Source organism: Podarcis bocagei (genome assembly GCF_964188305.1).
Source record: "Podarcis bocagei genome assembly, chromosome: 16".
In the NCBI taxonomy this organism is placed as follows: Eukaryota; Metazoa; Chordata; class Lepidosauria; order Squamata; family Lacertidae; genus Podarcis; species Podarcis bocagei.
This window is the reverse complement of record NC_138142.1, coordinates 32,440,454-32,454,338: the sequence shown is the minus strand read 5'-3', so window position 1 is coordinate 32,454,338 and position 13,885 is coordinate 32,440,454. Positions and strand designations below refer to the sequence as shown.

The window sequence follows — 13,885 nt, the reverse complement described above, 5'->3', positions numbered from 1 at the left end:
CCAGGCCTCAGTGGTGGCTTACACAAATTGAAACAACACAGATAAAAGTTGAAAAGTAATTAAACGATCATAGAATTAATACAAAAACAACTTATTAAAACACAGATAGTAAAAATAGCACAGCACTAATGGAAGCCCTTTCCTTTAAAAAACAAAAAAAGTCAGTTCCCTAAAGCCTACTAGAATAAAACATTGTTTTCACCTGCTGGCAGAAGGATAAGGAGGAGGGAGCCAGCCTAGCTTCACTAGGAAGCGAGTCCCCACACCTGGAAGGCCGCCTTCCACATTCCCACCAAATGTGCCTGTGAGGGTGGCAGGGCTGAGAGAAGGGCCTCCCCCAAAGATCTCAGAGCCAGGGCAGGTTTGTATGGCAGAATATGGTCCTTCAGAGAGCCTGGGCATAAGCCGTATAACGCTCTATAGGTCATAACCAACACTTCGAATTGAGCCCAGAAACAGCCAGTGGAGCTGTCGAAAAAAGGGAGTAATAGGCTCCCTCCAACCAGCCCCAGTCAAGAGTTTGCCTGCAGCTCTTCGTTTGTTGGAGTTTTCAAGCACTTCAAATAAAGCCCTACATAGAGCATGTTGTTGTTGTTGTTTAGTCGTGTCCGACTCTTCGTGACCCCCTGGACCAGAGCACGCCAGGCACTTCTGTCTTCCACTGCCTCCCGCAGTTTGGTCAGACTCATGCTGGTAGATTCGAGAACACTGTCCAACCATCTCATCCTCCGTCTCCTTGTGCCCTCCATCTTTCCCACCATCAGGGTCTTTTCCAGGGAGTCTTCTCTTCTCATGAGGTGGCCAAAGTATTGGAGCCTCAGCTTCATGATCTGTCCTTCCAGTGAGCACTCGGCTAATTTTCTTAAGAATGGATGCGTTTGATCTTCTTGCAGTCCACGGGACTCTCAAGAGTCTCCTCCAGCACCATAATTCAAAAGCATCCATTGTTTGGCGATCAGCCTTCTTTATGGTCCAGCTCTCACTTCCATACATCACTACTGGGAAAACCATGGCTTTAACTATATGGACCATGTTACAGTAATCCAAATGGGATGTAACTAAACTAGATGAGAATTCTCCAGGAATGGGCACAGCTGGCACACGAGATTTAACTGCACAAATGCAGTTTTGGCTACCACATAAATCTGGGCATCCAGTCTCGGGGCCACATCCAGTAAAATACCCAGACTGGGAACCTGCATTTTCAGGGAGAGTGTTGCCCCATCCACGATCGGATTTGCAGATTTATCAAAATGCATACTGCTATAGCCTAGGAAAGATCAAAACAGTTTGCAACAAGAACGTCAAGAGTTGTTAAGACACCGCTATTCCTCCTCACAGAGAGCGACAGTCTCCAGAGTAGATTAACCATGAGTGTCTTTTCCTAGGGAACTTTGGATATTGTACCTCTGTGAGGGGAATGAGGGGGAAACTCCAGCTCCCAATAGTCCAAAGTGGTACAATACTCCTTTAAATGTACAGTGCAGATGCGGCCCAAAATTGAGGGGATGAGTGGAAAACCCACAGTCCCCGTGAGGAAAAGCTAAAAGCATTTGTGGTTATGTAGCTTAGAAAAAGAGATGGGTATGATAGGGCTTTAAAATAATGCAGTGGTATCTCGGGTTAAGTACTTCATTCGTTCCGGAGGTCTGTTCTTAACCTGAAACTGTTCTTAACCTGAAGCACCACTTTAGGTAGTATTTCTGGGTTAGCGGAGTCTGTAACCTGAAGCGTATGTAACTTGAGGTACCACTGCACTGTACAGTGGTACCTCGGGTTACAGATGCTTCAGGTTACACACTCCACTAACCCAGAAATAGTGGTTCAGGTTAAGAACTTTGCTTCAGGATGAGAACGGAAATCGTGCGGCAGTGGCGCGGCAGCAGCGGGAGGTCCCATTAGCTAAAGTGGTACCTAAGGTTAAGAACAGTTTCAGGTTAAGTACGCACCTCCAGAACGAATTAAGTTCTTAACCCGAGGTACCACTGTAGTAGGGTTAGAAAAATAATTATAGAAACTCAGGGTCATCCATGAAACTCTTTCATACAACATGGTAATTTATGGAATTTTGCTGTGGCCATGGGGCTCACGACTACCGGCTTACAATACCATTGGGCAAATCCATGCAGGTCAGCTCTAGTAATCCCACTAACAAAAGTGGAGACTCCATTTCCAGCAGTAGTCAACCTCTGAAATGCAGGAAAGGGGTATTAGCAGAGGAAGGTTATATCCAGGGCTCAGCAAAGTTTTTCAGCAGAGGGCCAGTCCACTGTCCCTCAGACCTTGTGGGGGGCTGGAATATATTGGGGGGGGGGGGAATGAACGAATTCCTATGCCCCACAAATAGCCCAGAGATGCATTTTAAATAAAAGCACACATTCTACTCATGTAAAAACACGCTGATTCTCGGACTGTCCGTAGGCCGGATTTAGAAGGCAATTGGGCTGGACCCAGCCCCCGGGCCTTAGTTTGCCTAAAGGTAAAGGTACCCCTGCCCGTACGGGCCAGTCATGACCGACTCTGGGGTTGCGCGCCCATCTCGCTTAAGAGGCCGGGGGCCAGCGCTGTCCGGAGACACTTCCGGGTCACATGGCCAGCGTGACAAAGCTGCTCTGGCAAACTGGCATCAGAGCAGCACACGGAAACGCCGTTTACCTTCCCGCTATAAAGCGGTACCTATTTATCTACTTGCACTTAAGAGTGCTTTCGAACTGCTAGGTGGGCAGGAGCTGGGACCGAATGACGGGAGCTCACCCCGCCGCGGGGATTCAAACCGCCAACCATACGATCGGCAAGTCCTAGGCGCTGAGGTTTTACCCACAGCGCCACCCGCATCCCTTAGTTTGCCTACCCATGGTTATATCCTTCATGAGCTTCCCAGAAGCCTCTGGGTTGTCCACTGTCAGAAATAACTGAATACAACCCCTTAGCTCCACTGTGAAGAGACCAGTTGAAGTCAATGGACTTGTTAGTAAGGCCAGTGATTTTACTGGGTCTGAGCAGTAAGAGTGAGCTGGATATCACTAATTCCTGAGGGGAAGCCACTGTGGAGATCTGCCTTCAGTCAGGGACCAGATGCCTAATTACTTTTTTACTGCCAGTTGGGGTGAGTTTGTTGTTGTTGTTGTTATTATTATTATTATTATTATTAATTATTTATACCCCGCCCATCTGGCTGGGTTTCCCCAGCCACTCTGGGCGGCTTCCAAAAGAATATTAAAATACTATGATACATCAAACATTAAAAGCTTCCCTAAACAGGGCTGCCTTCAGATGTCTTCTAAAAGTCTGGTAGTTGTTGTTCTCTTTGACATCTGGTGGGAGGGCGTTCCATAGGGCGGATGCAACCACCGAGAAGGCCCTCTGCCTGGTCCCCTGCAACCTCACTTCTCGCGGTGAGGGAATCACCAGAAGGCCCTCAGTGCTGGACTTCAGTTTCCGGGCTGAACAATGGGGGTGGAGACGCTCCTTCAGATATACTGGACCGAGGCCGTTTTGGACTTTAAAGGTCAGCACCAACACTTTGAATTGTGCTCGGAAACATACTGGGAGCCAATGTAGGTCTTTCAAGACCGGTGTTATATGGTCTCGGCGGCCGTTCCCAGTCACCAGTCTGGCTGGTTCACCATTGGCTGTGGCTCCACCAGAAGATAGGTTTCCCTGCCTTCCACCCCACATTGGTCTGTTGTAGTTAGAGTGCTGTGGCACGTTAAAGGCTAACAAATGTCATGGCCTCATATTTCAAGGGCTAGAGCCTGCTTCATCAAACATACCTTTAATATGATCCAGCAAGAGCTGCTCATATTATTCCACATCTTTTTTTATGTGCTATTACTACAAAGAAACAGGGACGCGGGTGGTGCTGTGGGTCAAAGCCAGAAGCGGCTTTGTCATGCTGGCCACATGACCTGGAAGCTGTCTGCAGACTGCAGACTGGCTCCCTCGGCCTATAGAGCAAGATGAGCGCCGCAACCCCAGAGTCTGCCACAACTGGACTTAATGGTCAGCGGTCCCTTTACCTTTACCTTTACTATAAAGAAAGCCCTTGAATGCCCCCCACCACAAAAGACACTTTTATCAGTTTTTATTCATATTCCCATAAAAAAGCTTATTAAAAGTTAGACTTAAGGTTCTACTCAAAACATTTCTCTTTAGTTCTTACATTTATATCCCACCGTTTTCTCCAACCTTTTCTCCCCTTTTCATTTAATCTCCAAAACAACCCTGTGAGTTAGGTTAAGATGAGAATGAGTGGCCCAACTCATTGAGTTTCATGGCCGAGTCGGGATTTGAACCCTGCTACTTCCTGGTCCTGGTCCAACGCTCTTACCACTGTACCAACTGGGTTTTTAATCATAACAGACTAACAGACTAACACAGCTTTCATACTATATATTGTATGTGGTGCGGTGTGTGGTTCAAGAGTGCTGGACTAGGACTTGGGAGACTGGAGCTCACATCCCAATTTGGTCACCATGCTGCTGTCTCTCAGCCTAATCTGGGCATGGGGAACATTTAGTCATCCCGGTGTTGCTGAACTACGCCATTGGCTATGCTAGCTAAGGCTGATGGGAGTTGTAGTTCATCAACTAGAAGGGCAAAGGTTCCCCTCACCTGGCTTAATCTATCTCACAGGGCTGTTGTGGGGGAAGCATGTACTGAGGTCCAGCACCAAGGGCCTTCTGGCAGTGCCCTCGCTGCGAGAAGTGAGGTTACAGAGAACCAGGCAGAGGGCCTTCTTGGTAGTGGCGCCTGCCCTGTGGAATGCCCTCCCAGCAGATGTCAAGGCAATAAAGAACTATTTGAATTTTAAAAGACAACTGAAGGCAGCCCTGTTTAGGGAAGTTTTTAATGTCTGACGCTGTATTGTTTTTAATTTGGTTGTAAGCCGCCCAGAGTAGCTGAGAAAACCCAGCCAGATGGGCAGGGTATGTACAAACAAACAAATAAATTACCTGTATGTGATCTTGAGCTCCTCAGAGGACTGGTGGGATATGTAGTAATAATCATTCTATTATTATTTAATGCTGCAATCTGCAGAACTGCCTTGGCTGATTTCTCCACCCAACATCTCTTATATCCCACAACTACTCTATCTGCATTTTTGGATGCAGTTTGGGAAGCTTTCGGTGTCATTCTGCAAACTATCCCTATTACAAAACTCTCACCATTTACAGGGGCTTGGAGAGGAATTATGGAGGAGAAAAAAGGATGTCCACGTATTCTCTCCCTCCTCTCTTGGAGGCAATATGCTGGGAATCACAAGCAGGGAGACTTGCTGTTGCACCCATGCCCTGCTTGGGGGCTGCCCATTGTGTCATCTGTTTGGCCATTGTGAGAAGAGGGTGTTGGGACAAGATAGCCTGATCCTTTGGCCTGATGCAGCAGCCAGGCTGCTCTTACCTTCTCAAGGCAATGGGATTTGCTTTTGAGGGGGAAATGCGGCTTTAATGCCCCTGGCAGCACAATCGTATTTTTATATTTTGTACCTTATATTTGTAAACTTAGAGACTACCGTAGTTAAGCAGTATACTAAATTGCTTAAATCAGTACATAAAACCAGAAGTAAGTCTCATTCAGTCTGTATGGGATTTACTCCCTCCTAGGGAAACGTGCTAGGATCGCAGCCACCTTGGTAACGAAGGGAGTTGGGATCCGGAATCGGAAGGCGATATATTTTATAACAAATGCAAGTGATATAATATAAATGAACAATCTTTTTTTCTTTTTTTAAGGAAGACGGTGGATGATGGTGGGCAGAGTGCGGCGAGGCAACTTTCCTCCGCCAAAGTTGGAGCCGAGGCGAAAGCGTGACCTCACAAAAGCCGCCTAGGGAATAAGGCTGCGGCGGCGGCAGGCCCCTTTGGCGGGCCGGGCCGGGCCCCGTCCAGGCGCCGCGCGGCGGGCGATGGGCTGTGTGGAATCCAATGAAGTGCTTTCCTCCGAAGCGATAGACACAAACTCAGTAGCAGAACCACCCGTGTCCCAAACGACTGCTCCAGCCTCGGAAAAAGGTGACGCCTCCTCCGCATCCCCGATCGCAGGAGGGAATCCCGTGGAGGGGTTTCCCCTCACCGGAGCTGGGAAAATTCGGGGAATCCCCAGCGCCCTGCGCACGTGGGCAGGCAGGCCCTCGGATGGAACCTAAGGGGCGAGAGAGGTTCGAAGAGGGTGGGGCCTCGGGAAGGGGGCGGAGCTCGCGCATGCAAGTGGGAGGAGCTTGTGGAGAAATCGGCCCAGGCAACAGGAGGGAGGATTCCGATGGGAGGAACTTGACAGGAGTTAGGCGAATATTTTCCATTCCTGTTATAAAGCTGAATGAGTAAATGCAGTTTCCAACTGCAATAAACCAGCTGTTAGCATGCTCCCCCATTATTATTATTATTATTATTATTATTATTATTATTATTATTATTATTATTATTATTATTATTTATCATTAATTCTGCTGGGAGCCACCCAGTGTGGCTAGAGAAACCCAGCTGGATGGATGGGGTATAAATAATCATAAATTATTATTATTTATTTCACATCATCGCAGAGATGTGATGCTTTCACTTTTAAATAAAACACAGTTGTGTGATCAAGGTCCAGACTCTGGTTAGTAAGAACAAGCCAGGATCAAGCTGAAATCTCAAATCCTAGCAAGTTTTAAAACCATCACTCAGCAAACCAAGGTTTTCTTAATCATATGTGTATAAAAGAGGAAAACAGGGTCACAAACCCAAATGCTCACTGTGGTTGTTCACACTGTAGGAAACCATCATTTCACATTGCAGATTTTTCAGGGCGCTTTTATATTCATACATTTTTTTCCTTGTAGATTTAATTTAAACCAGAAGCTGCCTTATACATTACACTTGCTTAAATTCCTTCTTCAGCACAATTAGTAAGCCCTGTCATTGTGCCTCTGGCCACCCTGAGGAGAATATGCTTCTAAACAAGATCATGATAATCTAATTTACAACCTTAAAAACTAATCAGTAAATAGTGAAATAAGAACCTAATATAAATAACCTTTTCAGCTTCTTACCAATGTAGGAGAAACTGTTATAGATATATTTTTTTAAGGCTGCAAACCTCTGCACATGCATCTGCAAATAAACCCAATTAAACAAAATGGGACAACCTCTGGATGAACATGCATAGGATTGCTTTACAACAATGTAGACTGATGCTAGATTAGCTACCGGTAACTGCAAATAATCCCAAACCTTGATAGCCCTGCAGAACAGGGGTGGGGAACCTTCCAGATGCTGCTATCCTACAACTCCCATCATCCCATTGGCCACACTGGCTGGGGCAGGTAAGAGGGAGAGATTATTTAAACAGAAGCATTCTGACCAGATAGTGAGTAATAGCTCCACTCTATTCTCTGCTGGTCGGAATATATGTGGAGTAGTTCTGAGCACCACATTTTAAGAAGCATGATGATAAACTGCAGCATGTTCAGAAGAGGGCAACTGGGATGGTGAAGGATCTGGAAAGCATGTCCTATGAGAAACTGTTGTGGGGGACAAGGAAGAGGAGCAGGGTATGTTCACCCTGAAGAAGCAAATATTTAAGTAGACATGATATTGGTCTTCAAATATCAGAAGGCCTGCTACACAGAAGATGAAGCAGACCTCTTTTCAGTTGCTTCAGAGGACAGGATTGTGACCAGCAACAGTGGCTTGCAGTCAGTGGACTAGGGGGACTAGGTTAGTCCCCTAAATGTTCCTGGTAAATTAGAATGACGGGGTCCAAGAGCCCTCCAGCCACCTTCCCAAAGCCCTCCCGGAGGCAGCAATAATCTGTCAGAGGCCTGGCACCTCCTTCCCAAAGCCCAGTAAGTTTCTGACCTGCTTAAGATGCTCACACGTGCATCTCCCCCCCCCCCCCATCACCCTTGCAAGCTGGTGCCTCTGGCCCTAACTGTTCCCCTACAAAAAATTTCATTGCATGCCATGGACCAGCAAGTTGTATCTAACCAAGTTATACTGAGAGTAGACACATTAATGGATAGAAGTTCATCACATCTATTCATTTAAATAGGTCTGCTCCAGCTATGGCCACCATTACAACCCAATGGCTGGAAAATGGAACTTGGAGCCTCCATGCCTGAACTTGCCAGTGCATCCATCTTAATTGCACCAGACCTCTTCCAACACACACAGGGCCTGCTTGCGGGTTTTGTATAGGCACCTAGATTGCTCCTCTGAATAGAGGACTAGATGGGCCTTTGCCTTGAGCCAGCAGGGCTTTTCTTCTCAACACACTGCCACAGCAGCATGCAAGCTATCCCAAAACAGCAAGAGTTTCAGCGGCAGCCAATGCCACCCAGTAAAATTGGTGATTGTGGCATTGGTCTCTGGTGCCCAATTATGCCATGTGTTGGCACAGGGCCCTTTAGAGGGTTATGGAGACCAAAAGGCTAAAGCTGCCCTGGTTTTGTTGCCCCCCCCCCCATTGACATGATCTTATAATTTTTGTTTGCAGTGAAAAAAAAGAGAAGACATAGCTTAAGGGAAAGGTGGGCAACTGGGAAGAAGACATCTACCGAAGATCTGGGCAATCGGACTGAAAGCACAAAGATCCACGTGATCTGGAGACGTGTTTCTCTCTTCAGCACAAAGCGAGATTCCTTGAAGAGCATGAGCGCAGAAGTGGCTGGGCCCAGTCATCTGAACGGCGATCAAGAACCCGATACCTCTGAGAAATTTGGGGGAACTCACTGAGGAGAGAGAGAATGTGGACAGAGAATACAGAGCAGGCTATGGCAGCATTGCTGCAAAATACAGGCAGTCTTACAGCTAAGGGGAATAAACTTTAACTATCACGCATGGCTTTCTGTGAAATTCTTGGCTGCCCGAGATAGCAGATACCCATTTTGATAATGGTCAGGAAGAGAAAGGAGAGGAGTAGTAATGGGAAGTGAGGAATTCAAACAGTTTTTTTGGTGATCATAAATAATTATGTGGGAAAGGCTTGGACTTTTGACCCATGAACACAGTGCAATATCCCATGCAGCAAGTAAAAGCCTGTCTTTTTATTCCTCACACCCCTTCCCATAAGATGTTTTGATGGATGGGCCAGAGAAAAAGTTAAAATTTCCTACATCGGGGTCAGCTGCAGGTTTGAGGGAGTAGAGATACCTTCTGTAAGCCTCACTGAGCTAGAGATGAGGAAACACCAGGCCTGGGGGCCAATTGTACCCTCCAGGCCTCTCTACCTGGTCTCAGAACCCTCCCCAGGCCACTTCCTTCACTGGCTCTAGGTGCCTTTGCCAGGTTAGAATGTGTCCAAATCTGGCCGTGCCTCTTGCTAGCCCTGATGGAGGAGAGGGAGGGATATGTGATTGTGCATAGAGACTAGCCTACTATGTTGTTGTTGTTTAGTCATTTAGTCGTGTCCGACTCTTCGTGACCCCCTGGACCAGAGCACGCCAGGCACTCCTGTCTTCCACTGCCTCCTGCAGTTTGGTCAAACTCATGTTGGTAGGTATAGTTTACATTTGTTTCTCCATCCATTTTACCTCTGGGCCCACCTGCCACTGAAATATGGCCCTTGGAAGGTTGCCCATAATTAAATGCCGCCCTCAGGCTGAAAGGTATTATCTTTTTTTTATATAAAAATTTATTAAAGTTTTCACAGTATTACATAATGAAAAATAAAAAATAAAAAATAAAAAACAGTTAAAAATAATTCCATCTTTTCGTCACTTATCTTTCATTTACTTGTTTCCTGGAGCTCCTCATACCTCCCTTTTTTGTATTCCAGTTCAATTTATTAGTTCAGCAATTCCTTTCCCTCCTTATTATCCTGATCTTTAATCTTAATATATTGTGGCATTAAATTTTTACCTATTAAAAATCCAATTTTTCCATGTTCTTTTATACCATTACAGCTAGAAACCACTTAACTTCAATCAAACATCATTCTAACATTCATTAATTTTGCAATATTTCTGTAAATAGTCTTTAAATTTCTTCCAATCTTCTTCCACCGACTCTTCTCCCTGGTCTCGGATTCTGCCAGTCATTTCCGCCAATTCCATGTAGTCCATCATTTTCATCTGCCATTCTTCCAGAGTGGGTAAGTCTTGTGTCTTCTAATACTTTGCAATAAGTATTCTTGCTGCTGTTGTAGCGTACATAAACAGGCTGAAAGGTATTATCCACCCTTGGTCCACTGTCATTGCAACTCCTTTGCCTCACCATTGCTTGACACAGCATGCCAATGAGGAAGCAGGCAGGGGCAGCAGCTCCTCATCACTCAATGCCATTTTCTCCTCTCTGGGCCAGACCAAGAGGTACATGAGTAGGTGGTGGTTAGACACCCTGTTCTTTGGGCCCTGCAACACCCTTAAAATGCAAGAAGAGGCAGGTGACCAAGCAGCCCACAATGGTGCAGAGGGTGAGGAGGTCTGGCAGGGTCTTTGAGCGTGCCCCCAGGCGTGCCAACCGTTGATGCCACCCCACCCTGCACATGATAGAGAAATAAAGTCCCAGCAGACAGAACAGAAATATTCAGGGTCTTCCTTTCCTTTGAAGATTCTTAGTTTATGTGTATTTTTTCTTCAGTGGCCAAGGTCCACTTGTTTTCATTGATAGGGGTGTTGCTGATGACTAGACTATTTAAAATGACAATTTGTTAAGATTTATTTTAGCTCCTCTTCCTCTAAGTTAGACCTCTGTTCGCTATCTCTGTACGTACTTGGCTTGTGTGGAAGTAGGTTTTTAGTTGCTACATTCATGCAGAGCTTGCTACATTCATACCTGCTTGTTTAGGATATTCAGAAAAAGAAAAGTTTTTTTTTTCTTTCCAAGTGCCATCTGGCAGCCACAACAGAGGGTGGGTGGGTTAGTTGGAAGACTGCCAACAGTGTTGCATCTGGCCTGCCCAATCTGTAGGTTCCAAACTCAAATTATTTTGTGGTTTACTGTGCACTTTAACTGGTAACACAAATACTCTGCCCCCAAGGAGCTTATTGCTGAAATATTGCTAGTGGGGTGGGGAAAAAACAAAGGGTAAAGAAAGGAAACAGATGCTGGAGCATATCATAGTAACATTTCATTTGACTACCGACATAAGAACACAGGAAGAGTGCGCTGGATGAGGCCAATGACTTATATAGTCCAGCAGCCTGTTCACTGTGAACAACTAGATGGCGGTGGGAAACCTGCAAGCAGGACCTTAGCACAAGAGCTGCTGCGGTTTTCAGCAACTGAAATTCAAAAGCCTTACTGCCCCTGACAGTGGGGGAAGAGCATAGCCATTGTGACTACTAGCCATTGACAGCCTTATCTTCCATTAAACTTTACTAAACAATGCACAAGAAAAGAACGGAGAATACGGACTTCCGGGTTGGCGCGATTCGGAAATGGCGGATTCCCTCCGAGCTGCGGAGGGAATCGGCTCAACCAAGGACGGGTCTTTGCCGCGCCGGCGACGCGGGGACCCTTAAAAACCGCAGGCGCGGAAGCCTGCAGACTGAAGACTCGGCGGGTGCCTTAAGCTCCCCCCCGATCCACGAAGAGCCTTTTTAAAGGCTGCGGAGAGGATACGGAGGGCGGCGTGGCACTGAGAGTCGATCGCTACCTCGGCGGAGCGAAGCCGCGAGCCATGACCGGAGAGCGCTGACTTCCTTCCTTGAAATTTGGACTGAAAAGAATAACCCGTGAGTAAGACGGAATTGGATCTTAAAAACATTACCCTGAATTGGAGACGACCGGGGGGGGGGTGCTAAAAGGAAGTCCGCACCCCCCCCTTGCAGACGATCTAAGCAACGACAAAGTGCTAAGCTGGAGAGCCTACCCTTGGAGGGGTGAGTTATTAAAGGACACTAACTTCCAAGATTTAGCTAAAAGAAATTTTGAGCTGGAGAGTGGAGACTGGGAAGCCTTCTTTTTGCTTTAAACAACCCCCCCTCCCGGGCCCGGGAGCGTCCTGTTTCTGTGCCTGTGTAAGAGCTGCGGAGTTTGACAGCTGTCAAAGCTGTCTAACGGGCAGTTTAGAGTGGAAAAATTGCTATTTAAGATCCCTCTGGACTAAGAGCTACAATTGAACCAAGATTGTTGGAAACAAAGTAATAAAAATAAGTTAAAGGATTGTTGGAGAAAAGACTAATAAGTAACCAGATTCCCCCTAGGGGGAATTCTGTGAAACTACAATGGCTACAATGGCTGTGGATGGAAAGTTACTAGTGGAAATCGAAAGGATGTTTCAATTGGTGGGAATCTTACAAGAGCAGAGCTTGGCTATGAATAAACAACTTGTGACCTTGACTTCTGGAACAGGCAGCTCTGCTGTATGTATTGAGGACCTGAATGAGAAAGAATCCACAGCTGAATGGGAAATGATATCTAAAGAGGTGGAAGAGACTAAACAAGAAAAAGAGAAAGTAAGGCTGGGAAGCAACAACCAAAAGCCGACATCTGTGGAATACAAGCAAGGAGACTTTTGGATTACATCTACCACAAGTCTGCGAAAGACGCAGAAGATGAAGGAGGAGGTCCCGGGAGTTTATGGAATACAGGAACTTAAAACAAAGAAATATGACTGGGGCCTCCATTCTGACTTTGACTCTGAAGATGCAGGATTTGTGGAAGTTTTCCAGCAGTTGTTTTCCAATGTCCTTGTGGGAAGAGAATATGGTTTGATGGCGAAAGAACTTTTTCTAGACTTGATGACTGACACAAAGGACTACCAACAAGACCGGCGGAGAGGGACTGAAAGAGACTTGAAAGCCTCGGACGTGAGGAACCCAGGCTAAGAACTGCTATTCTGGATATGTATTGGGAAGGGACAAAAACCGGGGATGGGAGGGAGGGAAGAAGAGAATCTTAAAAACACTCAAGACTTTTAGGTTTAGTTAATATGACTTTTAACTAAGACAAAATGAGAAATCGATGGAAGAGAATTTGAGTCCAACTTAGGAAAAATCTATATTTCTTTATAAAAAAAGGTAATAAGATGGTTAAGAGGAGAAACACCAATTTGCTGACACAATTTTGGGAATTGGGATGCACGAGGGGGGGTGGGGGGAAGTCAGGGAATAGGGTTAGGAAACTAGGATTTTCTGAATTTATACATGTTCTTGTCTTGTGTCTTTTTTGTGTGTGTTTTGTCTTTATAAAAGCGGAAAAACCAATAATTTTTTTTTTTTTTTAAAGAAGAAAGAACGGAGAATACGACCTCTTTGTAGTACTCAATTGTAGTGTTTTAGCAGTACTTCATTTGATTTTGGGGGACAGACTGTAGTTGACTGGCAGAACATCTGCTTTGCATGTAGGTCTCAGGTTCAGTCTCTTTTTACAGGTAGGTAGCCGGGTTGGTCTGCTGTAGTCGAAACAAATTTTTTTAAAAATAAAATAATTCCTTCCAGTAGCACCTTAAGAGACCAACTAAGTTAGTTATTGGTATGAGCTTTCGTGTGCACACAAAAGTTCATACCAATAACTTAGTAGGTCTCTAAGGTGCTACTGGAAGGATTTTTTATTTTATTTTGTTTTGTTTTGTTCAGTCTCTGGCATTACCAGATAGGGCTGGAAACATCCACTGCCTGAAACCCTGGCGAGCAGCTGCTAGAAAAAGCCTCACCAGCCGAATCTCTACCTGTCACAACGTTTCTCCTCCTCCTCCTCCTCCGTTTGTTGATTTACGTTACGGCCCTTCCTACGCACATTTACTCAGCAGCCAGCCCGACCCGTTTCAATTACAGCTTACTCCCAGGTAAAATCCTTTATTCTGGAATGCAGGCCCCGCCGGCTCTTGGTTGCCTAGCGACAAAATCCCGACTCTACACTCCCCCCTCCCTCCTCGTTTGCCAAGGATCCCGGAAAGCGCCCGCCTTTTGTCGCATAGCAACAGAGCCCCGCCTCTCTCAACCGCAACGTCAGCGAAA

General features: G+C 46.0%; 2 long non-coding RNA genes across 6 annotated transcripts; one reads left to right on the top strand and one right to left on the bottom strand.

Annotated features, from left to right (window-relative positions):
• The first annotated feature begins 5,272 nt into the window (after nt 1-5,272).
• LOC308575750 lies at nt 5,273-8,818 on the top strand. Of its 5 annotated transcripts, none has more exons than XR_014002936.1 (3): nt 5,273-5,412; nt 5,736-6,014; nt 8,479-8,818. It is a non-coding gene; the product is annotated as an uncharacterized lncRNA (long non-coding RNA). The 5 variants fall into 5 exon arrangements; XR_014002937.1 differs by having other exon boundaries at nt 5,372-5,565; XR_014002938.1 differs by having other exon boundaries at nt 5,372-5,635.
• Nucleotides 8,819-11,039: 2,221 nt separating this feature from the next.
• On the bottom strand, nt 11,040-13,829 carry LOC308575041. The gene is made up of 3 exons (XR_014002686.1): nt 13,582-13,829; nt 13,177-13,320; nt 11,040-11,338 (listed from the first exon to the last, which is right to left on the bottom strand). It is a non-coding gene; the product is annotated as an uncharacterized lncRNA (long non-coding RNA).
• Between the last annotated feature and the right edge of the window lie 56 nt (nt 13,830-13,885).